This window comes from Polypterus senegalus, chromosome 14 (assembly GCF_016835505.1).
Source record: "Polypterus senegalus isolate Bchr_013 chromosome 14, ASM1683550v1, whole genome shotgun sequence".
Taxonomy (NCBI): domain Eukaryota; kingdom Metazoa; phylum Chordata; class Cladistia; order Polypteriformes; family Polypteridae; genus Polypterus; species Polypterus senegalus.
In genome coordinates, this window is record NC_053167.1 from 63,401,157 (window position 1) to 63,427,685 (window position 26,529).

The 26,529-nt window shown below is 37.0% G+C and overlaps 2 protein-coding genes across 2 annotated transcripts in view; both read right to left on the reverse strand.

The window, feature by feature from the left end:
* lpar3 (lysophosphatidic acid receptor 3) overlaps positions 1-26,529 on the reverse strand; it is an 84,475-nt gene that overhangs the window by 54,011 nt on the left and 3,935 nt on the right. The window lies entirely within an intron of this gene.
* Positions 23,520-26,529, reverse strand: part of LOC120514392 — a 92,143-nt gene continuing 89,133 nt past the window's right edge. Inside the window, exon 27 of the mRNA XM_039734735.1 lies at positions 23,520-25,919. The gene's annotated coding sequence lies outside the window, so the exon portion shown is untranslated. The remainder of the gene's footprint in view (positions 25,920-26,529) is intronic.

The following is a 26,529-nucleotide window of genomic DNA, read 5'->3' on the forward strand; positions in this document are numbered from 1 at the left end:
TCTAACCTCAGGGGTCAACCAACACATAATAGATTCTACTGTACTTTGTTATTTTTTTATTCAGTGAAATACCGTATAAGCCAACAGGCAGATGCCATTTATAAAAAAAAAACTGTTAAACTGAGCGTCTGTAGTGGGTATTGGTCAACACTTCAAATACCAGGTCTATATGTTTGTTATTTGCTGCTGTAGTTTAGTATGACAGTGTTGTTAAGACAAGAAATAGAAGCAGAAATTAATAAAGCATGACCAAAAAATATTATTGACACTAAACTACCACCACTTTTTTCTAAGGTTGAGTGGGTCATTGTAACACAGATGTCATTTTTTCAGCTACTTTAAGACTTCAACCCAAATGTTACTATTAATTTTAAAAAGACTAATTTCAAATAGATTTTTCCTCACATTTTACAATATTAAAATCTCACAAGTTTTTAAAAGAATAAAAAAAAAGTGTTATTTTAAAGAAATATCCAGGCCTTTATGAAAAATGCCAGTTTGACATTTCATCCCATGGAACAGAAATGTCATTATTTGAGCTTGAAATGATAGTCTTATCCTCTAAACACAGATACATTTATTATAATTTAAAAGTATCATGGCAGTGACATCTTCCAACACTACTGATAATGCCATTCTACTACACCAGGGGTTCTCAACGTCGGTTCTGGGGACCCCCTGTCACTGCAGGTTTTTGTTCCAGCCAGCTTCTGTTTTTAATTTAACTCCTGGGCTAATTAAGTGAACTGATATTTCCCAAGTTGTGTGTCTAGGGAACAATATATTAATTAAAAAACTAAGTTTGCTAAAAAAAAAAAATATATATTAAAATGTACCAAGCAGTTATATAGGAATAATGTATTTTTTTCCCTTTTAACAGTATTTTCATCTTGATTTTCATTCTACTTTTCAAGGTGTTCTAATTGTTTAATGAATCCATTATTTACTAATTAGTGGGTCTGACGCTTAAGTAGTTGATAATTCAGTGTTGTTTCCCTGGGTGTCTGCTCTGCTCGTTTTAAGTTGTTATTATTAAGATACAATGAAGGGGGAAAATTGCACAGAGAAAGGGCAAAGTATAACGAAATCAACAAAAAAGAGTTAAGCATTTAAATCTATAGCAAAAGAAGAAATATTTATAAATGTCTTATAAATGTAAATATCATGCTCCTTTGCTTTTCTGAATGTTGAATAAAAGAAAAAAAAATACCAGCTAATTAAATGAGATCAGTGCTATCAGGTGTTGTCACTGATTAAGAATCTGGTTGGAACAAAAACCTGCAGCCACAGGGGACCACCAGGACCGAGTTTGAGAAACACTGCACTACACAGACTTGATAACGTAGCTGGAATGTCAAACACTGTTCTTAGTTGGTTGACTTGATATTTATTAAATCATTTTTAATATGTACAAACATTTGAAAACTGCACTCCCTTAATCCTGTTATAATAAACAGCTTACACTATAAGAATAGGTTCTGATATTATAAAATATCATGAGTCAAAAAGGGTGGACTTGCCAGAAGAACAAAAGTCTTGCAGCTAGAGCAAGATAATGTGGTTATGCTGAAGAGACTTTAAGTGTCTAGTATGGTAGCCAGGCTTGTGGAGATCCAAACAGCTCAAACCCCTTTAAAACCTCAAAAAAAATTCTAAAACCAGCTGACGCAGCAAAGCCTGGTTAAGCAGCGCATGCTTGGTTTCGATTATCCATCTTCAAATTTGCCATGGTTGTTCAGCCTTCTGAACATTTTACTATTTAAAAAAGAACTGTATAAACAACACTCAAATTGTGTACTAACATGGGTGTGACAAATACAAATATTATTAATTAAACTATTTTAAACCTAAAATATCTAGAGCAACTTATGGCGACATCCTGTAACTGTACATCTAATTGCATATCACTCCCCCAGTCATACATTATCACACCTGCCTAAACTAATTTATTGTTATTAGGGAGCACTGCCGAACAATGGCAATAATAGTTCAAAATCAAGATCCAACTGTGGACAGAGCAGCAGTATACTGCAATATACACTCATGCAAACACCCACATTTACTTATGTACAATTAACTTGTACATATTTGAGATGAAGGAGAAAAAAAAAAACAAACAGTGCAACCAAAGAAATATCTGCGAAGATGCAAGAACATTTGATATTCAAAATGATAATGACCAGGCCAGAATCAGAACTCAGTTTCCTGGAGATGTAAGACAGCATAGGTAACCACTGTTCAACTAGAACTTCAAAATTAAACACTGTCCATACATAACCTTTTCCCCATGATAGGAAAACATACCTTAAAATAAAGCTGTCTCTATTTTGAGAATAAAAAAAATCACCAAGAATTGATAACATATTACTTAAGCTGATTCAAAACATTTATCTTAAAGTATAATACGGATTTCTATTTAAATAAGCTACGCTTTGAGTTTCTGAGTGCATATGATGGGGGTGGGGACTGCCTCTTAAATATATCTGACATAATCTAGTGAAGATTAACACATAGAAAAAAATGATTGTTTGTAAAATATCAGACACATGAAATGTAATTATAAACACTGGTATAGGACTAAAATAATGTATGTCAATGCAATCAAGATATTTAATTCACATTTAAAATGATTTAAACATAACCTTCATTAAGTTTCCCTTTTGTCCCCATGGTGCTTTGCTTCTAATCAAGTACTCTCAAGCTTCACAAAACTCTGGTCTTATTGTGTACTTCTCTAGGAGTGGGAAAAAAAAAAACTTTGCAAACATGCACTTAAAATGTTTAATGTAGTTATGAAAATAAAGTACTGAATCTCCTTTCAACACAAATTACCATTAGCTGCCTTCCTGAATTATTAGCAGAGTGCATATTTTACAAAAGGTTAATGGTAGATACATCATAAAAGGCTGACCCATTTATTCACTTAGTCAGTCTCTGTCCATTTATTGAAGCCAGTTATTTTAAAAGCAACAGAAACAAAAAATAAGTCCAATTATCAAATTCTCTTTTATAAAAACTATGGAAATTAACTTACTGGGATTCATAAACCAGTGCAGTCCTCTGTAATGGAAGAAGGGGTTGGGGACCAGCAAGTATAACATTTGCCTCATTTTACAAAAACAAAAAAATGTATTCTTAAAAAAAAAAAAAACACACACACCTTGAAAGTGTCAAAGAAAAAACAAAAGATATATAAAAAAAAAAACCTAGCTGTCATTTTGGCCAAGCTAATCACAGACTTTGTTTGCTTAACTCCTAAGTACCATCAAAAACACTCATATTCATCTTTTATTACCCAACCTTTTTACTACATCCATCAAATGCCACTAGCATGAAGAGAATTTATACCTCTCAAGCTTACTTTCAGCAATGTCCTAGAATTTATTTTCAGGGTCAGCAGCAACTTTTCAAGCACTTGATCTTGGGTCCTTTTGCTAGAAATCCTTGACCTAACTTTCTCTCCCTAAAGAAACGATCAACCACCTAGAAAGTCTGTTGGGTTGCCTACATTCAATTTTTTTTGGTCTAGGACGGACAACAGAAAATACTTCCAAATATTCTCTTGGTCTGCCCCTGCCTTACTGCACAAGCACATCAACTCGGTAACTGCCACATCAAGACTTCAGATTCAGGCTCTGACTGGGCCATTCCCATTTCTAAATTTCTAATTTTTCTAGCCATTCTGATGTGGACTATGTTGAGTTACAATTTTGTAAAATACATTTTCCCTTTGTAAGATCCATCTTCAGTTTAGTTTTATAGTTTTTGACACATTTCATAATATGATAAAGTAAACTATGGAAAGCATGATTTACTCAAACATGTCAAATTTGCCATTCTCTCAAGTTATGTATTTGCATAAACCATAACACTTCATCAAGAGGTTCTCCTAATAGGAAGTGCCTTCTGGCTTTCCCCAAACAAGACCTATTTCATAGTGGTAAAATGACTCCAACTTTGACACATCTACGAAGTACACATTTTCTTTAAGTCCGAAATAAACCTTATGATGGTTAATTGAGCTGGCAACAACAGTTTTATAACTATTACATTTCTGAAAGGCAAATGGCTTGGATTTTACACATAGAAACTCTGTTTAATTTCCTTATTACTCTTCCCCCCTACTTCTTTATCACATCTTAGAATATATTTCTTCAGTTGCTTAGTCTTCTGTTTATTATTGTGTACCATACTTTACAAGACAAAATGCACTTCATTAATTTACAAATGAATAAAAATAAGTTTAAGAATTTTAAAATAAGTATTAAAGTTCTAATATTGTTAGATTTTTAAGTGTAGATATGTTCAGCTGTGGCAAACAAGCAGTGCAAGAGTGAATACATTTCTAGTCTTTACACAATCCAGGTAAAGATTCTAGGTCTTGGTTATTCTTTTCAGACTTTGTAAAGAACCTACCTAGCCTCTTTCTGTGCCATCTACCAATTTCTGTACTTAAACAGCAAATTTAAGCATCAGAACCTTCCATCTCTATTTTACTAAATCACACAACATAAAAACAATTTGCCACAGGGACTAAATAAAAAAATCAGTTGATAATCTTGACAAAAAGATATAAAAAAAATTATTAAATTATGAATGAGTATTTCTAGACTTGTATACTTAACCTAAAATATAGTGGGTTATGATTAATTTATCATTCACTCTCTGGAAGGATAATTTTAAGGTAATATAGCATTCATCTTAAAGAAATAGCATAAAGGTTTAATAAATGTCGAAAACCAGATAAAGGTCAAGTAAACAACAAAATGTACTGAAAGATGACTAAGAAATCAGCAGATGTCCAATAAACAAAAAGAATGGACAGTTGTTATATGCACAGAAATGTCAAGGGTGGTGGCTCAACTCAAGGGTATAAAGAACCAGAACAGACTTATTTTATATAAGTCATTGGGTGTAAACCAACATGCCAACAAGAGTAAAATGTATGCATTGACTGACACTATGTAAAATTCAACAGTTTATAAAATTAACTTCTATTCTTTGTTTCTCTAATCATTCTGGCCATGCTGTAACAGGTTGCTTTTGAAGAATGCTCCCTCCAAGGTATTTTGCTGAGAAGTAATTAAAAGATGCAATGAACAGCTTTTCACCTGTCGGATTACTGATTTGTCCTGTTACAGGATGTTTCTTTTAATAATAAAAGATGTTAAATTTCCACCACAACTCAAATACAGAATCTTGATTTCGAATTTAATGACCTGTTTATATCTATATGGACTATTCTATGGAAGCCATGGCTTTATTCCACCATCCTAGAGACATTCATACCAGCTTAACCAGGCATGCTCCATTGGTCCCAGTGTATGTGTGTGTGGATGCTGAACAAATACTGCAACTAACAGACTTGTATATTTTGGCTATTATTATTCATAACTTGCACTATGAAAACAGTTAAAATGACTAAACACAAAAAATTACTTTCATACTTTTCAAATTCACATGAGCATTGTTATATATCACCAGGTATTTTAAGCTGCATTTACTACATATAATCACCTTTGTAACTCCTTCATTCAACTTTCTAATAATGCATGCAGTTTATATATATTAATATATATAAATAAAAGAATTTTGATTAAGACAAAAGCACAAACTTTCTACAAAATAAATCATGTATTTACTTTGTGCTGAGGAAATCCCATAAATGCTGAACCTATTTTCTTTATACATTAAAATATACATTATATTCTTCAAGGAAAGAGACATAAATGAGTTATGTAATAAAAGGCACAAAAAGTTAATAAGAAGGCAAACTTTAAGGCAACATACAGTATGTAGAAGAAACACTTGATATACTACCCGCACAAAATTTCATGTAAATATTCAAGACAAACAAAAGCTAACATCTACAGCTAGAAAGATTCAGCTATGTTGTATTTGTTAAGCATGAGTAGAAATGTCTTGGTTTGCAACACACTGCAGTTTACAATATTAACTACAATATTTTAACCAATATTATGACTAAGAAATATATAGCAAATTGCAACACCGTGGCACCTGATATTACAGAGAAACTGCATAATGTACTTCTATAAAATTTAGTAAATAAAGACATCTCAACCTTGCATCACAGATACAGTCCAAAAGAATGCCATTATCTAGGAAAAAAATAAAGATCATAAACCACTTCTCCATCCCAGAACTGGAGGCACAGTCACTCTTTCATTAAATAAAAATCAGTCAGATTTCTACATCACTCTTTATAAAGATCTTCCTTGAATGACATTACATGCATATTACAAAGGACCAAAACCCAATACCATCAGATTCCTTGTTTGAACACCGCTAAACTAGCTTTCTTTTAGCATCTTTTGTCAATTATAGCAGTATTAGCAATTACCTGTCCAATTCCAGCATGAAATACAAAATGCAACAAACTTTGATAAGCTTACATGCTCAAATCATAGGTGCAGCTTGGTTTCAAAATACAGATTGTTTTTATTAGTTAAAATTGAGTAACCATTAAAACCTTCACTTGTAAATTACAAACCACAAGTAGTGCAGCAAGAACTGACAAGAGTTAAAAAATGTTTCATTCAGATTCCTTATACTCGGCTTTCACTGTAATCAGTTCTTTCAAAAATATTCTTTTTGAAATGTGCATTACATAGACACTGGGTAGTTTGTTTCACACACATACAGAATAATGTTACAAATAGTTTGAATAACAGTTTTAGATTATCATGTATCACCTGTGTAAACAACATTACTTGAGCTCTCTTGAACTTGCTTGTATTTTTCCATTAAGTGCTATCCTACTTTAGAACTACTAAAAATACCATAGATTTTCTTAAAAGTCAGTCCTTGTGTTTTGTTCCAAGAAATCACTTGCATGTTTGGTACTTTAAGCATTGAATGACCAGAGTGTAAAGCATTTAATGAGAAACAGTAGGATTATCAATTGTGAATCGACAAGAATGTGAAAGATGCTGTAAAGATGAAGTTACAGATGCTAGCTCTGCCCTGAGTTACAAATAGAAAGCAGTTATGAGGGGGGAAAAATCATTTCATTTAACAAACCTAAACTGTTTGCATAAAAAAGCTTAATTCCATGATCCATTTAGGCCTTTTTTTTAGTTTAAACAATGACTGCATTATGTGTGTCCATGTGCATCTTGTCCTAAGTGAAGATTTTATTTCTACAAATTATTTTTTTTTTTAATACCCTTGGTGCATTTCCTTGAAAGAACAAAACTGTTTTGTTCCTCATGTACCAATTCCAAGATGCAGAGTGAGAAAGGTAGACAACAGATACATATATTTAAAAGACAGTTATAAATCCCAAACCCATAGTATACCCATTATGTTGCCTATTTCATATAAACCTTTAATATAACTCAAGGTAACAAGTTGGCCTTCTCACTATTCTTAAGTTTTGCTACACAGCACTTGGCATGCCATTTCACCTTTGCAGCTTGTACAGTAAGGGACACACTTCCTAGTTTAAATTCATTAGGCACCATTGGTCATAATATTCACATTGTGCCCAAGAACTGCCATCTAAAAATCTGTTTGCTTTCTTTTTTCCATTTTAAATATACCAGAATAATGCTAAATCTTCTAGGTAATTTTAAGATTCAGAAGTTCATTCCGATTTTATGCCTTGAAATTTTAAGACTCAATTCAGAGATTTAATATTCCTTGTAAATTGTATGGGGCGGCATGGTGGCGCAGTGGTCGCACTGCTGCCTCACAGTTAAGAGACCCGGGTTCGCTTCCCAGGTCCTCCCTGCGTGTAGTTTGCATGTTCTCCCAGTGTCTGCAGGGGTTTCCTCCAGGTGCTCTGGTTTCCTCCGACAGTCCAAAGACATGCAGGTAAGGCGAATCCTAAATTGTCCCTAGTGTGTGTGCACTTGATGCGTGGGTGGGGGTGTGTGTGTGTGTGCCCTATGGTGGGCTGGCGCCCTGCCTGGGGTTTATTTCCTGCCTTTCACCCTGTGTTGGCTGGGACTGGCTCCAGCACACCCCTGTGAGCCTGTACTGTAGTTAGGAGGGCAGCACGGTGGCAGCGCTGCTGCCTCTCAGTAAAGAGACCTGGGTTCGCTTCTTGTGTGCTCCCTGTGCGTAAGTTTGCATGTTCTCTCAGTGTCTGCGTGGGTTTCCTCTGGGTGCTCCGGCTTCCTCCCACAGTCCAAAGACATGCAGGTTAGGTGCACTGCCGATCCTAAATTGTCCCTAGTGTGTGCTTGGTGTGTGGGTGTCCTATGGTGGGCTGGCGCCCTCCGCGGGGGTTTGTTTCCTGCCTTGCATCCTGTGTTGGCTGGGATTGGCTCCTGCAGACCCCCCCCCCGTGACCCTGTAGTTCTGATATACCGGGTTGGATAATGGACAGATGCATGCAATTGGTACTACACTTCTATTACTCTGTAATGTATAAACATATGTGATCCACATCTATTGTATTAGGGTAGGGTTTTCAAAATGCCTAGCTGCAACATTCACAATGAGAGGTACTTTGTAAATCTGGTATTATTATTTATTTAATTTTTTTTTTTTTTTTAATTACACATCACATTACTACAAAAACAGAGAATTACTAGGTTTTAAAATTTTGTTTTTAACTTCATGGTAAACAAATCAGTTATTGGTTTTAATTAAGACACTACCATTCTTGCAGAGTTCTTCAGTAAAAGTGAAGCAACATTACAAAGACTTCAGCTGGACAGGCTATAGTTATATACAACTCACAACAGCAGGTAGGGATTTTCTAAAAGGTAGTTTGATAATAAAAGGCCTATATTACGAATGACAAGACTACAAAGCTACTACAAATGTATTTAATTTAATTGCCAGTACTCATTAGCGTTGTCACTTTTGAAGTTAGCAGAAAAATCTGGTAATCCTATTACTTTTCTTCTGGTAAAATATCACATTACTCAAACGAGTGCTTCATTTTAAAAGAAAGTTTTGAAAGACATAATGCACTTGGCTGAAGTGAAAAGTATTAGGTTAACAATACAAAGGTCTTTTTAATTTTCAAACAATCATTAACCCAATCAGGTAGACCATACAGAGTAGAGATTATTCTTTTACAAAGAAGACTCAACTAATCTGTATGGACAATTTTGTTTATGCAATATTTAGAGAACTCCAAACATACAGTGGTGTGAAAAACAATTTGCCCCCTTCATGATTTCTTATTCTGATCATCAAACACATTTAACCATTAGTCAAACATAACACAAGTAAACACAAAATGCAGTTTTTAAATGATGGTTTTCATTATTTAGGGAGAAAAAAAAAATCCAAACCTACATGGCCCTGTGTGAAAAAGTAATTGCCCCCTGAACCTAATAACTGGTTGGGCCACCCTTAGCAGCAATAACTGCAATCAAGCGATTGCGATAACTTGCACTCTGGAGGAATTTTGGCCCACTCATCTTTGCAGAATTGTTGCAATTCAGCTTTATTTGAGGGTTTTCTAGCATGAACCGCCTTTTTAAGGTCATGCCATAGCATCTCAATTGGATTCAGGTCAGGACTTTGACTAGGCCACTCCAAAGTCTTCATTTTGTTTTTCTTCAGCCATTCAGAGGTGGATTTGCTGGTGTGTTTTGGGTCATTGTCCTGTTGCAGCACCCAAGATCGCTTCAGCTTGAGTTGACGAACAGATGGCCGGACATTCTCCTTCAGGATTTTTTGGTAGACAATAGAATTCATGGTTCCATCTATCACAGCAAGCCTTCCAGGTCCTGAAGCAGCAAAACAACCCCAGACCATCACACTACCACCACCATATTTTACTGTTGGTATGATGTTCTTTTTCTGAAATGCTGTGTTCCTTTTACGCCAGATGTAACGGGTCATTTGCCTTCCAAAAAGTTCAACTTTTGTCTCATCAGTCGACAAGGTATTTTCCCAAAAGTCTTGGCAATCATTGAAATGTTTCTTAGAAAAATTGAGACGAGCCCTAATGTTCTTTGTGCTTAACAGTGGTTTGCGTCTTGGAAATCTGCCATGCAGGCCGTTTTTGCCCAGTCTCTTTATGGTGGAGTCGTGAACACTGACCTTAATTGAGGCAAGTGAGGCCTGCAGTTCTTTAGACATTGTCCTGGGGTCTTTTGTGACCTCTCGGATGAGTCGTCTCTGCGCTCTTGAGGTAATTTTGATCGTTTGGCCTCTCCTGGGAAGTTTCACCACTGTTCCATGTTTTTGCCATTTGTGATAATGGCTCTCACTGTGGTTCGCTGGAGTCCCAAAGCTTTAGAAATGGCTTTATAACCTTTGCCAGACTAATAGATCTCAATTACTTCATTTGTTCCTGAATTTCTTTGGATCTTGGCATGATGTCTAGCTTTTGAGGTGCTTTTGGTCTACTTCTCTGTGTCAGGCAGCTCCTATTTAAGTGATTTCTTGATTGAAACAGGTGTGGCAGTAATCAGGCCTGGGGGTGGCTACGGAAATTGAACTTAGGTGTAATACACCACAGTTAGGTTATTTTTTTAACAAGGGGGCAATTACTTTTTCACACAAGGCCATGTAGGTTTGGATTTTTTTTCTCCCTAAATAATAAAAACCATCATTTAAAAACTGCATTTTGTGTTTACTTGTGTTATATTTGACTAATGGTTAAATGTGTTTGATGATCAGAAACATTTTGTGTGACAAACATGCAAAAGAATAAGAAATCAGGAAGGGGGCTAAGTTTTTCACACCACTGTACATAAACAATCATAATTTAAATACATATTATAAACAGGTTATCTAACCCAGATAAATCCAGCAATAGTAGTTGCCAAAAATGAAAAGTAATCTCAAGCATAGGATGTTGATCTGCATCCAGCCCCGCAAGCAGGTCCTCCAACTTAAAATGAAAACTTGGGTGTTGGTGGCAGGATTGGCTCTCCAGCCACTGGAAAAAAAACACCACACCTCACACTATTTCAGGGTGGTGCTGAGGTGTCACCCGTTGCACGGCAGCACACGGGTCCTACGGGTGGGTTCGTTGTGTGGTGGGTGCAGCAGCATGCTGTAAAATCAGTGCATGCGGTCAACATCTCAAGGTGGTTTATTTTGTGGCCTTTCATTAAAAGAAAAGAAAAAAAAAAAGTATACAGCAAATACTTTCACACATGCTAAAATTTTAAAAACCTATTACATCAACCCTCACCTTTTACACAGGTCACCTTACATATCTGACTTTCGCCAAACTTAACATCTTGATGGGCATCTGCACTCTTTGGAGAACATTACACTTTTACCTAGGACATAGCATCATATATCCGATGATCATACCTTCTCCATTGCTGCTTTCTCGTATATTGAGCTTGCTGTACCACATTTGTTTTTTGTTTAATGCTTGTACTACATCTTTTTTACTTTCATTGTTACATGTGTTTTGAATTTTATTTCATATCCTTATCAAGGAGCATACTTCTGTCGGAATAGTGTGTGCCACCTTGGGTTCAAAACTGTACATATAGGTGCTAGATCTACTTTTAAAATGTTCTTTCAGCGACCATGAGTTCTAAATACTACATAAATATATTCGGAATCAAATGAAAAAAAAAATACAGGAAATTGGTCATTTCAAGAAATAAATTCTCAGATGAAAGAAGGTTTTCTAAAATCCCAAATAAACAATGTTGCTGAACTTCAAAAAGGCAAAAATATCCAAATCTCTGGGTATAACATCATTGCACATTTATTGGTCCAGCTCTTCAACAGGTTTGCCTCATTCTGGTCTGTCCTGTCCCTGCACTACTATAGCCTGTGTGTGTAAGTTGTGGAGACTCCAGAATCCCAACTACCATCTGCATAACATTCCCCTTACAAGAACATCACACCTATGGCCTCCAGCCCACTTCAACTTCCTGGACTGTGTCTATGCTGATCCAGGTAGGAGAGAGATGAAGAAACACTGCACAAACAAGGCAACTTGGCCAGAATGCTAAAAACATGCAACAGACTGCTCAGTAGGGTCCTTCATCTTGCCTGAAGGAGCCCTAGTTACCTTGAAAGCTTGCAAACTGTAATCTTTTTAGTTAGCCAATAAAAGGTGTCATTTTGCTCGACTTCTCACTACATCCATAATGGTTAACACAGTACAACACCCTAGTACCATAAAGAGGCAGAAAACACATATTCAAGGGCTTTTTGCAGTATGATGTTATTTAATCCACTACATGGCAGCAAAATACCATCCCAAGAGTTATTCAGGCTTAACACTATACAGTGTATCATTACACATCTCCCAGAACATTAACTTGGGTTTAACTGAACTTGCATAGAATTACTAGCACCAATCGGGTTATCACCAAGGAGGTTAAAATTTACCAAAGACACCTTTATATAAAAAAAAAATACACAAATAAATAAAAAAGCCATTAAGGAAGCAGCATTCAAATTGCAATGCATATTTACTCATATTTATATATGCTTGTGAAAAGCTGCAAGTATCATCTAATTCCAGTCACTGTGGTTCATGCCTATAGTCTGCATGTGTATATACCTTATAACAGGTGCCCAGGGTACCTATACTGCACTTGAAAAGAAGCAATACTTGTGATTTTTTTTTTTTTTAACTCCCATAATTCCCACTCTAGTGTTATTTCTCTGTTTTGTAAAAAAAAAAAAAAAAAAAAAAAAAAAGTACAATATTTCTCTTCAGCATTTTTGAGATCACAGCTATTGACACTGCAACCAGAAATTTACTTCTTTAGCAGTAAATACACACTTGCAGTCCCTACATTGAATCGGCACCTTAATGTGGCAGAGCGGTTTGTGTGGTTCAATGATCCCCTGAGCGATGCCGTCAGGAGTCATGTACTCCTGGTAGGTCACCCATGGTGGCAAGGTCAGAGGTGAGGTCTTGACTTGACTAAGACTCACTCAACCACCCATACCCCATCCCACAAAAGGTACATCCAAATGGTTGCAACTTCCTGCCAGACCTCATCATCGTACACCTGGTTTGCTGCGTGGATTCCCAACATGAAGTGATGTGGTGTGATTGAGAACTGTGCACCCTCATTACCACCGATATCTGCATAAAAGTCCTATGGCAATGGGCAACAGACGAAGAGAACTACCATTGGGTAATGGTGTATGTTCTTAGATGCACACCTGGTACAAGTGCCTCGTCAGTGTCCTGCCGGCGTGACTAGGCAGCCTTTTTCCAAGGACAGCACTAAATACCCCAGATGGGGAGGGGGAAATAAAAGGTGTCCTAAACAAACTTTATCTCATTTGTACTCTGACAGGAAACTGCACCTTGTGAGTTACCCCTCTACACACGATCAAAAAACTACAAAAGCTCTTATCTTAGCTTTTCGGAATGTCCACACATTCATGAATTCAACCACTACAAACGGACCACCTTGGAGAACAGCCCTCATAGCCTCAAAGCCCCAATGCTACATGCCACAAATCTGTGACTTCAGTGAGACTTGTCTTGTTGTTGAAGGATCCATCACTGAAACCACGGCCAGATGTACATTCTTCTGGAAAGGCCAAGTCAGAGATGCAGATCCATGGAATCTGCCTTGCTGTCAAGAAAAAACTCCTCCTGAAAATCCTGTGTTCCCTGTTGGCATCAGCTCAATCTTAAGGACCCTGCACGTTCCACTGACAAAAGGTTCCCATATGACAATCATTAGCAAATGTGCTCCTACGCTGGATCCAACAGAGGAAGAAAAGGACAACTGCTATGTTTCCTTTGACAAAGCAGTGCAGAGTGTTCCTGCTTTAGACAAGATTGTCATACTTGGAGACTTTAATGCACGAGTTGAAAGAAGCTTTGACGTTTGGAATAATATGATCAGGAAACATGTAACTGAACACATGAATGCTAAGTCTCTTAGCCTTCTGTGCGGAGCACCAACTGTCCATTACCAACACAATGTTTCAGCTCCCCAACACACACAAGACAACATGGATGCATCCTCAATCAAAGAACTGGCACCTTCTGGACTATATGATTGCCCATTGGAGTGATTTCCAGGATGTCTTGATCACACAAGTGATGCGAGGAGCAGAATGCTGGACAGACCATAGACTTGTGCGTCCATCCTCCGCACTGTATTTAGACCAACTATCAGAAGACAATCCCCCAAGCCATGCTTCAATGTTGTATCCCTCACAACCATTGATACCAGAAATGTACTGACAAGTCATCGTCACAAGTAGCTTGAACACATCCAAATACCAACCATGGTGGGGACATCATGACTACCAATTCCTGATGTTGATGAACTGTGGACCTCACAGCCCTGCAGTCCACTTCCAAGAAAGCCCTTGGAATCGCCAAGAGGAAAAGTCCAGACTGGTTGGAGGAGTCCGCAGACAAGATTCTCCTCTTCCTGAAATCAAGAATGCACCATACCAAGCTCATCTTGCAAATCTGTTATTCATTTCCCTCTTGCATCAATTACACAATGCAGGTTCTATGAAACTCAGAAGAACTGGTGGGTTAACAAGGCCACTGAAATCAATTGTTACACAGATGAAAACATCACCTACGAGTTTAACAATGCCATCAAAGGATTTTATGGTCCTTCTCAACATAATGTGGCTCCAATCTGGACTGCAGATGGTGCAACGCTCAAAGACAAGCAACAGATCTTGGATCGTTAGGCAAAGCACTTTTGAGAATTGCTGAACCAAATGAGCCAAGCGAATCCTTCAGTCCTCAAGATGATCCCCACACTTCTCCAGGTTCCTGAACTAGATGAGTGTCCAATTCTACACAAAGTCCAAACTGCCATCCAAGCCCTTAAGAACAAGAAAGTTGCTGGTGAAGACACTATACATGCCGATATATGAAAATATGAGGGACTTAATCCTTTTGTCAAATTGACTGATTTCTTCACATTTATGAAAAGGAGTTCAAAGGATTTACTGCACATCAAAGACTATACACATATTACCATATTGAATTTATTTCTAATAATGTAGAACAATTTTTATCTACACATACACTTATCAAAACACAGTATAACAAGCACCCTGGCACTAAATGAAATGCTTCAGTGAGCAATGCTTTTTAAAACCTCAGTAGCTCTTATAAGCTCTGTATCCTCATTGTACAGTAATCCCTCGCTATATTGCACTTCGACTTTCGCGGCTTCACTCTATCGCGGATTTTATATGCAAGCATAACTAAATACTGTATATAACGCGGACTTTTCGCTGCTTCGCAGGTTCTGCGGACAATGTGTCTTTTTACTTCCTGTACATGCTTCCTCGGTTGGTTTGCCCAGTTGGATTTCATACAAGGGATGCTATTGGCAGATGACTGAGAAACTAACAAATTAGAGCACTCAGTTAAATTCTCCTGACTGAGAAACTAACAAATTAGAGCACTCAGTTAAGTTCCTGTGTGCTGAATGCAGTGTTAACCAGGAAGTCTCGTCTCGCTCATTCAGCATCAACTTTTGTGTTTATCTTTGTGCATAGTCAAGCCCTTCATTATGGCTCCAAAACGATCTGCTCCTGCTGCTGCTTCAGGGGCCTTGCCCAAGCGCCAACGGAAGATGTTAACGATTGCCGAAAAGGTAAACGTTTTGGATATGCTGAAGGATGGGAAAAGCTACACCGCTGTAGGACGCCATTACGTCATCAATGAGGCTACGATTCTTTTTATTTAAAAAGTAGGAAAGGAATAGAAGATCTACAGCCGCAGTGTCCTTTTAACCAGGGTGCAAAACGAGTTGTAAGTGGATGTAATAAGGCAGTAGTCTGGATGGAATCTGCTTTAGGGATTTGGATTGAAGACTGCCACAAGAAGAAAACAACGGCAGTGCTACACAATCGCCTGAAGTGGCTCCTTTAGAAGAGCTGTAACGCTCTCCTTTGTTGTGCAGTAAAATTAAACTCATTGTTATCGGACAAGTCATCGTGTCATTGTTGGTGAGTAACCATAATTAATTTTCTACTTACAGTACTTAGTACATGTACGTACGTTTAGTGTCACTGTACACACATTTACTGTATACTATTTTTCTTGCATTGTACGTATTTATTGCTGGTGGCCTGTCTATCGTAATGGCTGTAACATATGATATCAGAGACACTCGATATCTTTAAAATAATATTTAGGTGTTACTGTATATAAACAGTGTGTTTACATATATAATTTAAATGAATCTTACCTAATATCTAAGAGAATACAAAGGGATTATGCTGTACTAGCAGAATACCCGCGCTTCGCAGCGGAGAAGTAGTGTATTAAAGAAGTTATGAAAAAGAAAAGGAAAAATTTAAAAAATAACGTAACATGATTGACAATGTAATTGTTTTGTCATTGATATGAGTGTTGTTGTCATATCTATCTATATATATATATATATATAGCAAAATACCCACACTTGGCAGCAGAGAAGTAAAAAGAAAAGGAAACATTTTAATAATAACGTAACATGATTGACAATGTAATTGTTTTGTCATTGTCATGAGTGTTGCTATATATATATATATATATATATATATATATATATATATATATATATATATATATATATATATATATATATATATATATACACACACACACAACCGGATTCCAAAAAAGTTGGGACACTATACAAATTGTGAATAAAAACTGAATGCAATGATGTGGAGGTGCCAACTTCTAATATTTTATTCAGAATAGAACATAAATCACGGAACAAAAGTTTAAACTGAGAAAATGTATCATTTTAAGGGAAAAATATGTTGATTCAGAATTTCATGGTGTCAACAAATCCCAAAAAGTTGGGACAAGGCCATTTTCACCACTGTGTGGCATCTCCCTTCTTCTTACAACACTCAACAGACGTCTGGGGACCGAGGAGACCAGTTTCTCAAGTTTAGAAATAGGAATGCTCTCCCATTCTTGTCTAATACAGGCCTCTAACTGTTCAATCGTCTTGGGCCTTCTTTGTCGCACCTTCCTCTTTATGATGCGCCAAATGTTCTCTATAGGTGAAAGATCTGGACTGCAGACTGGCCATTTCAGTACCCGGATCCTTCTCCTACGCAGCCATGATGTTGTGATTGATGCAGAATGTGGTCTGGCATTATCTTGTTGAAAAATGCAGGGTCTTCCCTGAAAGAGATGACGTCTGGATGGGAGCATATGTTGTTCTAGAACCTGAATATATTTTTCTGCATTGATGGTGCCTTTCCAGACATGCAAGCTGCCCATGCCACATGCACTCATGCAACCCCATACCATCAGAGATGCAGGCTTCTGAACTGGCGTTGATAACAACTTGGGTTGTCCTTGTCCTCTTTGGTCCGGATGACATGGCGTCCCAGATTTCCAAAAGAACTTGAATCGTGACTGTCTGACCACAGAACAGTCTTCCATTTTGCCACACTCCATTTTAAATGATCCCTGGCCCAGTGACAACGCCTGAGCTTGTGGATCTTGCTTAGAAATGGCTTCTTCTTTGCACTGTAGAGTTTCAGCTGGCAACGGCGGATGGCATGGTGGATTGTGTTCACTGACAATGGTTTCTGGAAGTATTCCTGAGCCCATTCTGTGATTTCCTTTACAGTAGCATTCCTGTTTGTGGTGCAGTACGGGCATCCAGTATGGTTTTTACGGCCTTGACCCTTACGCACAGAGATTGTTCCAGATTCTCTGAATCTTCGGATGATGTTATGCACAGTTGATGATGATAGATGCAAAGTCTTTGCAATTTTCGCTGGGTAACACCTTTCTGATATTGCTCCACTATCTTTCTGCAACATTGTGGGAATTGGTGATCCTCTACCCATCTTGGCTTCTGAGAGACACTGCCACTCTGAGAAGCTCTTTTTATACCCAATCATGTTGCCAATTGACCTAATTAGTGTTTATTGGTCTTCCAGCTCTTCGTTATGCTCAAATTTACTTTTTCCAGCCTCTTATTGCTACTTGTCCCAACTTTTTTGGGATTTGTTGACACCGTGAAATTTTGAATCAACATATTTTTCCTTTAAAATGATACATTTACTCGGATTAAACGTTTGATCTGTCATCTACATTCTATTACAAATAAAATATTGACATTTGCCATCTCCACATCATTGCATTCAGTTTTTATTCACAATTTGTTTAGTGTCCCAACTTTTTTGGAATCTGGTTTGTTTGTGTGTGTATATATATATATATATACACACATATACATACATGTGTACATACAGTATATACACACACACACACACATATACTATGGAGTGCCAAACAGGCAAATACATTGATTTTGTGAATATATAAAGTCAGCGTCAGAATATATAAAGTCATTCCCGAATATATAAAGTCAAAACTTGAATATATAAAGTCAGCGTCGGAATATATAAAGTCAGCGCTGGAATTTATAAAGTCATTCCTGATTATATAAAGTCAACATCGGAGTATATAAACTCACTCCTGAATATATAAAGTGAAAGTCAAAATCTACTGATTGAAACAACTCTGAACTGAACTAAATGAACAAAAATGTATTCAGAAAAATAAATTAAAAAAACACTGTTCGGTTAATGTTTTGAAAATGATGCATGTGCCCTGCCCAGGATTGGTTCCTGCCTTGCGCCCAGTGTTGGCTGGGATTGGCTCCAGCAGACCCCCCCGTGACCCTGTGGTCGGATTCATCGGGTTGGGAAATGGATGGATATTCCAGCGCTGACTTTATATATTCCGAAATATTCCAACGCCGTCTCTTTATATACTCAGGTTTTGACTTTATATATTTGGGAATGACTTTATATATTCAGAAACAAGTTTTGACTTTATATATACCGACGCTGACTTCATAAATTCAAGTTTTGACTTTATTTATTCCGACAGTGACTTTATATAATCAAGTTTTGACTTTATATATTCGGGAATGACTTTATATATACAAGTTTTGACTTTATATAGTTAAATTTAGTCATCATTGCATAACTTTTTCTTTACCATAGAAATTTAAAGACTAAATTCAACTTCCATTCCTAACAAAGATATTTCTGGCGACTAAATAGAACCTACTTATATACAAATTCGAGCTATTGAGCTGTTGCCTGCCTGCCTGAATAAGTCACCCTCGCGTCGCTCTTACTTTTTTACCGTTCATTTAATCATAATTATAAAATGGAAGGAGGATTACGCCGAGTATGGCTTTACCAAAACAATTATTGATGGCGAATCGATTATTCATAAAGCTTCAATTGGTGATCTGTTTTTCTGTGTTAACCTCATATTTTTTCATACTTCTCAAACCAAGGGGGTGCGAGGGTAAAATGAATCAAGAAGTGCTGATCAATGTAATCGGTGTACCAGGAAATCATGCATTGACAGAAGTTCCCCTTTGCTTGTGATTAAATGCGTGATTTTTTAACGCGTTATGGAGCACATGTATCGAAGCTTCTCAGCTGTGCTTGTGCTAAGAAAAGGAAACATTTTAAAAATAACGTAACACGATTGTCAATGTAACCTTTTGTAATTAGTGCCTGGAGGATTCAGTGTGGAGAAACTGTAGAGACAGCGTGTGTATTAACTTGTGGATTTTTCTGTGAGTATTTGGTGGCAGCGTCACAAAGTCGCTTCCATAACACTGCGTTAGCTGCGGAGCTCAGCTCAGAGCGAAATGAGGGGAGATGATGACGTGACTCCCCCACCCGCCTTAACTGTTAATCCCCCACAAACACAGTCTCTCGGAATTTGCATAAGCACAGCCTTTCACCTGCAATTTTAACTTAGTTACAAAGTTATCAAAACTTTCGTTTATATCCTGCGTCCTCTCATTAAACTTGTATCCCGCATTACCCGTGGGCATGACAAACGCCAGCAGCAGCCTGTCTATGAACTTAATTTAAACTTTAGGTTTACACCGTGCTTTGTTTCCGAAGTAGCAGCACTCATGAATATGGTTGTATATGTCACTTATTGTTTCACTGCCTTCTCAATTATACTTCGCGGATTTTCACCTATCACAGGGGGGTCTGGAACGCAACCCCTGCGATTAAGGAGGGATTACTGTACATATAAATGAGCAACACCTTTTACAGAACTTGATATACAGTATACAGACTGAAGAATCAACAACTCCTAAGAGGAGTATGCGGACAGTATAGTAGATGGCTTTACAGGCACTTAGATTCTGTTATGTTGTATAATCCTTTCTGATTAAGAAAAATAACATACTGATAGGACCAGTTCATATTTCATTTTGTTTCCTTTTATATTTAAGTATACATGTTAATGAGGATCTGGTTGCTGTTTAAGGCACACTATGTAAATCTACAGTGTAGATTTCATATAGCTTTATTTCGGACACTCAAAAGGTATCAAGCAGAAACAATATTAATATGTTACAAGAAAAAAGAAATAAAATGTTCATTTACAAGTCTATATACATCTTTGATATAAAGCAATATCTACTTTAAAAAGAGATATGATGTGAAATAGCAAACATTACCTGGGTTAGGTACATAAGTCACAGCAGATTTATTAGCCAGAGTCAGGTATCATCTCTGAAATGCATCAGAATCTTTGTGACATGCCCTAAATGTTGCAATTCATTCAAACAAACTTAATTTTAGTTGCAATTCTAAATGCATACTTTTCAACTGCACAGAGCAGGGCAACCTCCAATACAGCATTAAGGGTGGCTCCACTCACAACAGTGATCTTTACAGTGGCTTTGCACACTGCATATCCCCAATTAGCTTTATTTCCAGGTAATGTAAACTGGATTTTTCATTAGCCACAACAAACAGTCCAACCATAAAATTTCAAAACATGACAGGGATATCCTTGGTTTGAAGATGCACTTCTACAAACAAAATCACCACCACCCCCCTTCCCCCCCCTTCCCAGTGTAACTGTGCTTAACAAACAACCAGGCAATGAGCATAAACACTGAAACTCAGCCAGACTCCTGATTATCTTAGGGAGGGAAGTGACTTTAACAGATATTGATGCATTTCAAAAAAAAGCAGTCAAAACATAGTTTTACGATTTTGTAAAGTTTATTCTACAAAGGCAGTTACTCTTTGTTGGTCATTAATTGAACCAAGGGATCCCCAAATGTATTTACTTGAAAACATCATATTATAAAGGTCTTTTGAAGTAGGAAAAAAAAATCCAAAGTTGGGTTAACTTCACCTTCCTTTTTGTTAATTAGTATATAACTGTGAATATAACAAAAGTAACTGACGAGTCCAACATCACATTTGCAGAGACAGAACTTTGTTCTGAAAGCACAGTTAACGGACATCTAATATTTTCAAAAGAACAATACCACTTTGTGGCAAGATGGTGATATGTAATTGAGCATTTGCACCAAATAAAATAAAGACTGGTTGTGTAGATTTGCCATTGGTGGGAAGGTCTTATCTCCTGCAGTGGCCTTGTTGTCTTCCACAATGGTGTTCACATTATTGTTAAATGCAGGGGATGTTGCAGAATCAGACTGCACTTTACTGTTAGAAGTGGGGATATTAGCCATTTCCTGACCAGACTATCTGTAAGGTCGATCTCATTAGTCTAGACTGTCTTATAGCTTGTTCAAAGTGTTTGTTAAAATCATTTTGATTTACTTTTTGAAAATGTAAGGGATAGTTTTCACCAAAACAGCATTTTGCTGCAGCATTGCTTCAAATTTTCTTTTTTTTTTTATTGCACCACTGGTATCTCATTTTAAACGACCATCTATTTGAACTTGTGGCACAGAAAACAAATACACAACCTATAAAAGTGACTTATTAGACACCTGCTCAAATTATGTCCCATATACTGTAAACCCATCCAGGACTCTACTTTTAAAAGGCTTTTTTTATTTGATTGGTTTATAAACTCAAGGATCAAAGTGGGATAGGGGTGTGCTGAATAGTAGATTGCTGTGAATGCCTATGAAATCAGTAAACACATGATCAATTCTCTAATATAAAATAAGAACTTTTTTAGTTTGGAATAAGTTTATATATTTAAAAAAACCCAAACCACTGGCACAATAAAACCCAAAACACATTATGTGCAAATTAAGGTTTTTATTGAGACTCAACATCATCTTCACAATAATGACAAAAAACCACACCAAGCACAATTCTCCTTCCGACTCCAACAGCATAGCCCACTGCCACCTGACTTTGACTCAAACCGAGACAGCAGGCTTTCTTTTAAAAATTGACCTGGGCACTGCTTCCAGTCTCCTTTCTAAGTCATACAGAGTACTTCCGGGTTATGTGGAAATCAGGGCAGTCCTCCCCTAGTGGTGACCAAAGATCCAGACAGGGCTGCATTTAAGGACACCATTTCCCATGCAACCCTGCAGGTATCCTAATTAGGTTAAGTCCTGCAGAACACTGACACCTGCCGTGTGGGAGAAAGCTCCTGGTAAGCCCATGCTCCCGGTCCTTCCATTATGGCATCCTGGTCAGGTATGAAACTTTACATTATGCCTGTCTTTTCTTCTGGGAACGCACATTTTCATATTCATTTATAAAAAAAGTATTGGGTCACCCCTCCAAATCATTGAATTCAGGTGTTCCAATCACTTCCATGGCCACAGTTGTATAAAATCAAGCACCTAGGCATGCAGACTGCTTCTACAAACATTTGTGAAAGAATGGGTCACTCTCTGGAGCTCAGTGAATTTAAGCATGTTACAGTGATGGGATGCCACTCGTGCAATAAGTCCATTCGTGAAATTTCCTCACTACTAAATATTCCATTGTCAACTGTTAGTGGTATTATAACAATGTGCAAGCAACTTGAAACTACAGCAATGAAGTGTTAAGCCACATACAATCACAGAGTGGGGACAGCGCATGCTGAGACGCACCGTGTGCAGAAGTCACCAACTTTCTGTCAAGTCGATAGCTACAGACCTCCAAAAGCTCAAGAACAGTGCATAGAGAGCTTCATGGAATGGGTTTCCATGGTTGAGCAGCTGCATCCAAGCCTTTACATCACCAAGTGCAATGCAAAGTGTTGGATGCAGTGGTTTAAAAGCGCATTATCACTGGACTCTAAAGCAGTGGAGACATTTCCTCTGGAGTGACTAATCACGCTTTTCTGTCTGGCAATCCAATGGACAAGTCTGGGTTTGGCAGTTGCCAGGAGAACAGTACTTGCCCCGACTGCACTGTGCCAAGTTTAATGTTTTTTCGGAGAGATTATGGTGCGAGTTTGTTTTTCTGAGGTTGGACTTGGCTCATTAGTTCCAGTGAAAGGAACACAATGTTTTAGCATACAAAACCATTTTGGACAATTTGATTCTCCCAACTTTGTGGGAAGTTTGGGGATGGCCCTTTCCTGTTCCAACATAACTGTGCACCAGTGCACAAAGCAAGGTCTACAAAGAAATGGATGAGCGAGTTTGATGTGGAGGAATTTGACTGGGTTGCACAGAGCCCTGACCTTAACCCGACAGAACATCTTTGGGATGAATTAGAGTAGAGACTGCGAGCCAGGGCTTCTCGTCCAACATCAGTGCCTGACCTCACAAATGCTCTCCTAGAAGAATGGTCAAAAATTCCCATAAACACAGTCCTAATCCTTGTGGAAAGCCTTCCCAGAAGGGCTGAAGCTGTTATAGCTGCAAAGAGTGGGCCAACTCCATATTAAAGCCTATGAATTAAGAATGGGATGTCATTAAAGTTTGTGTGTGTTTAAAAGGTAGGTGTCCCAGAACTTCATGTATTTTAGACACACACACACTGAACTAAAATTATTACATTGCCATTACAGTATGTCTAAAAGCTCTTGACTTAATCAATGTATTACATTTAAAGTTTCACAAAAACGTGTATAGTTGGGAATGTAGGACAGAATATAACCATTACGTAGTGGAGTGCATTAGGTCTAAAAGTGACCAAACTAAATAGTCTTAAAAGGATGGAATCAATTTAAAGTGCATGAAGAGATTTTTTTTTAAAATAAGAAATCAATTTGCAAACAATATGGCACTTACTTAATACACAATTATTTCCTGTTAGGATACTTGGCCTTTCTCTAAAATTATGCCCCTTTTCTTTAAAAGCATTCCAGTGGTCAGGCTGCCTTTCTACTACACTGGTGTAACAAGTCATACAGGGTAAGCCTGCAAATATATTGTTTTTAATTCACACACATATACACACAAATTTTCATTTACCTGTAATTAACCAACAATGCTCTTGGCTCCTAAGTGTCAATGCAAGTGGGCCTAGGTTTCTACTATAGACCTTCCTTGGGACTTTTGCAGGCAGAAATAGCACATTTGTGTTTACTGGCCATAAATAAAAGGACGTAAATGTAAGGCCATTCAAGTTGAAGAAAAAAAAATACATTAGGTTTGAGCTTTACTGAATATATATACATAATTAAACTATGCATATATTTAAAAAAAATTATTTGCAGTTTAAATTTAACCTCCGCATAATATTACAATCGCACTCTCAAATTCTCATCACCCCCACTACTACTATTGGAAATGGAATAGTCAATCCAGGTTTACATCACAACTTTCTTCACACTTTTGCATGTACTATTTTTTCCACAGATTCTAATTTTCTGAAACATTCATTCTCATTTTAGTTCATATTTTTCCATTTGTTAGATTTTTTTTCTTTCAAAACAACTTATTATCCTTAACAGACTTTTTTTTACAGTCTGCTTTCACATCAGTTAGTCTAGAAACAGCACTAACCCACAATACTTTAATATCATTTGATGAAGGAAAGTCCACAGTACTGGTAGATTTAAAGCACAGCCTTTGACAAAATTGACCACAGTGTTACACATGCTGGAATATTACATTGGGCTCTCATACACTTTCCTTGCATGGTTTAGTTCATATTTACCTTATTGATTTTACTTTGTACAGAAATATCCTAACCTTTGTCATATAATTCAGAAGTAAATAAGGTGTCCACAGGTTTCAATGCTTGAACCTTTACTGTTTTCACTTTATAGTACATGCTTCCTTTAGGTACTAGTTTTTAGAAAACATAGCATTATTTTTGCTTCCACGCAGATGACACCCAATTATACCTTTTAAGCTAAATGTTTCTCCAATACTGTCCTTTAAACATGGTGTGAGTGTGGATGGGTGATGTCTCCTTGTCTCTTATTACACAAAAAATAGAATCCTGTTGCACTCGACATCATTTGCCCCAACAAAATGCATTTCTGTCACTTTAACTCAACTAGACTAACCATTAGTTTTAATGAATCAGTATTTTAAAAACACACACTATAAAACCTTTTAATTTTTTTTTTAATTTTGGAAAATTAAGACTACAGTATACAGAGAAATGAATTAATGGATTTATTTCTAATAGGACTGACTACTACAGTGGGTTATTTACCAGCCATTTAAACCCTACTATATGAAGTTTTAAGTTAACTCAAGATTCTGCCACAAAAACATTACTAAAACTAGAAAGTACTACCACAACTCCAGTTTAAGTCTTTACACTGGCTTCTAGTTAAGCTTGGGCCGGACTTCAAAATCCTCCTTCTTTCACATAAAACCTTAAACGGCCAAGATCCTACTTACCTATCTATATACATAACTTCAAACTGGAATGTGCTTTAAGATCTCAAGATACAGACTTAAAGATTTCAAGGATTAACAGAAAAGTGGAAAGTCAAGCTTTAAAGTGCAATCCATTTTCTGATACAAGAGATGTATGACCCTTTGCTCTTTGCTTTTAAAAAAAGGCCGAAGACTCACTGCTTTAACCAAGCATACTCTGGTTAGTGCGGTTGATTACATCTCTGTTATTCATGTGTGTAAACAGATAAGTAATACAATAATTATAAGCTATTAACCCTTCTCTATTCAATTTCTTTTCTCAGGATCTTGCTACAGCACTTGGTGCCACTGCTCTACTCCCACGTGGTTTTTCCTGTCTTGGCCAATGCCGCTTGAACGATTTTCAAGCTAAGTAGCGAGTTCAGTCTCCGACATGTACCCACTCCAAACAGTTGATTCCAGTAATGCCACTCCAGCCAAGTCACTCTTAAATTTAAAGTTATAGAGAGAAAAGGTAAGTTATAAGTTTATAAACAAAGAATAAACTAGCAAATTAAACAGTGTAAAGATAATTAATCATGATTATCTTTTTGCAATGCAGGGTAAGTCAGAACATTCATTACTTTGAATCGTCTGATATTAACAGGATACCACCAAGTAACTCCCTCCCACCCCACTGCCCCAAAAATAAACAAAATAAAAGTTTGTTTATAAATTTATACACAATGGCAATAGATAAAAATGTTACTCGAATATAAACAACTGAACTTCAAAGTATTTGGCTATGTACTTAAGAGGATTGCCACTGTAAACAGTAAATGTGGTTACATGTGCTTTAATAACCTGGTTGTTCACAGAAGCCCAGATTGAAAAATGCCATGTATAACCTTATTCCAGTTAGAGAAATTGTAATATTGGTCACTGAGAAACTGGGTTAACACATGCCGATTTCTTTGAGAGTAACCTGACTATTTGGCCATGTAAACACTTAACTGGGTTACAGTTAATTATTTCATAGTCTGCATATGACTGTTGCACTCTGTTAGCCTGCATATGTTCACAAAGATACGTTTCTTGAAGCAACTGCTTGGCCAAT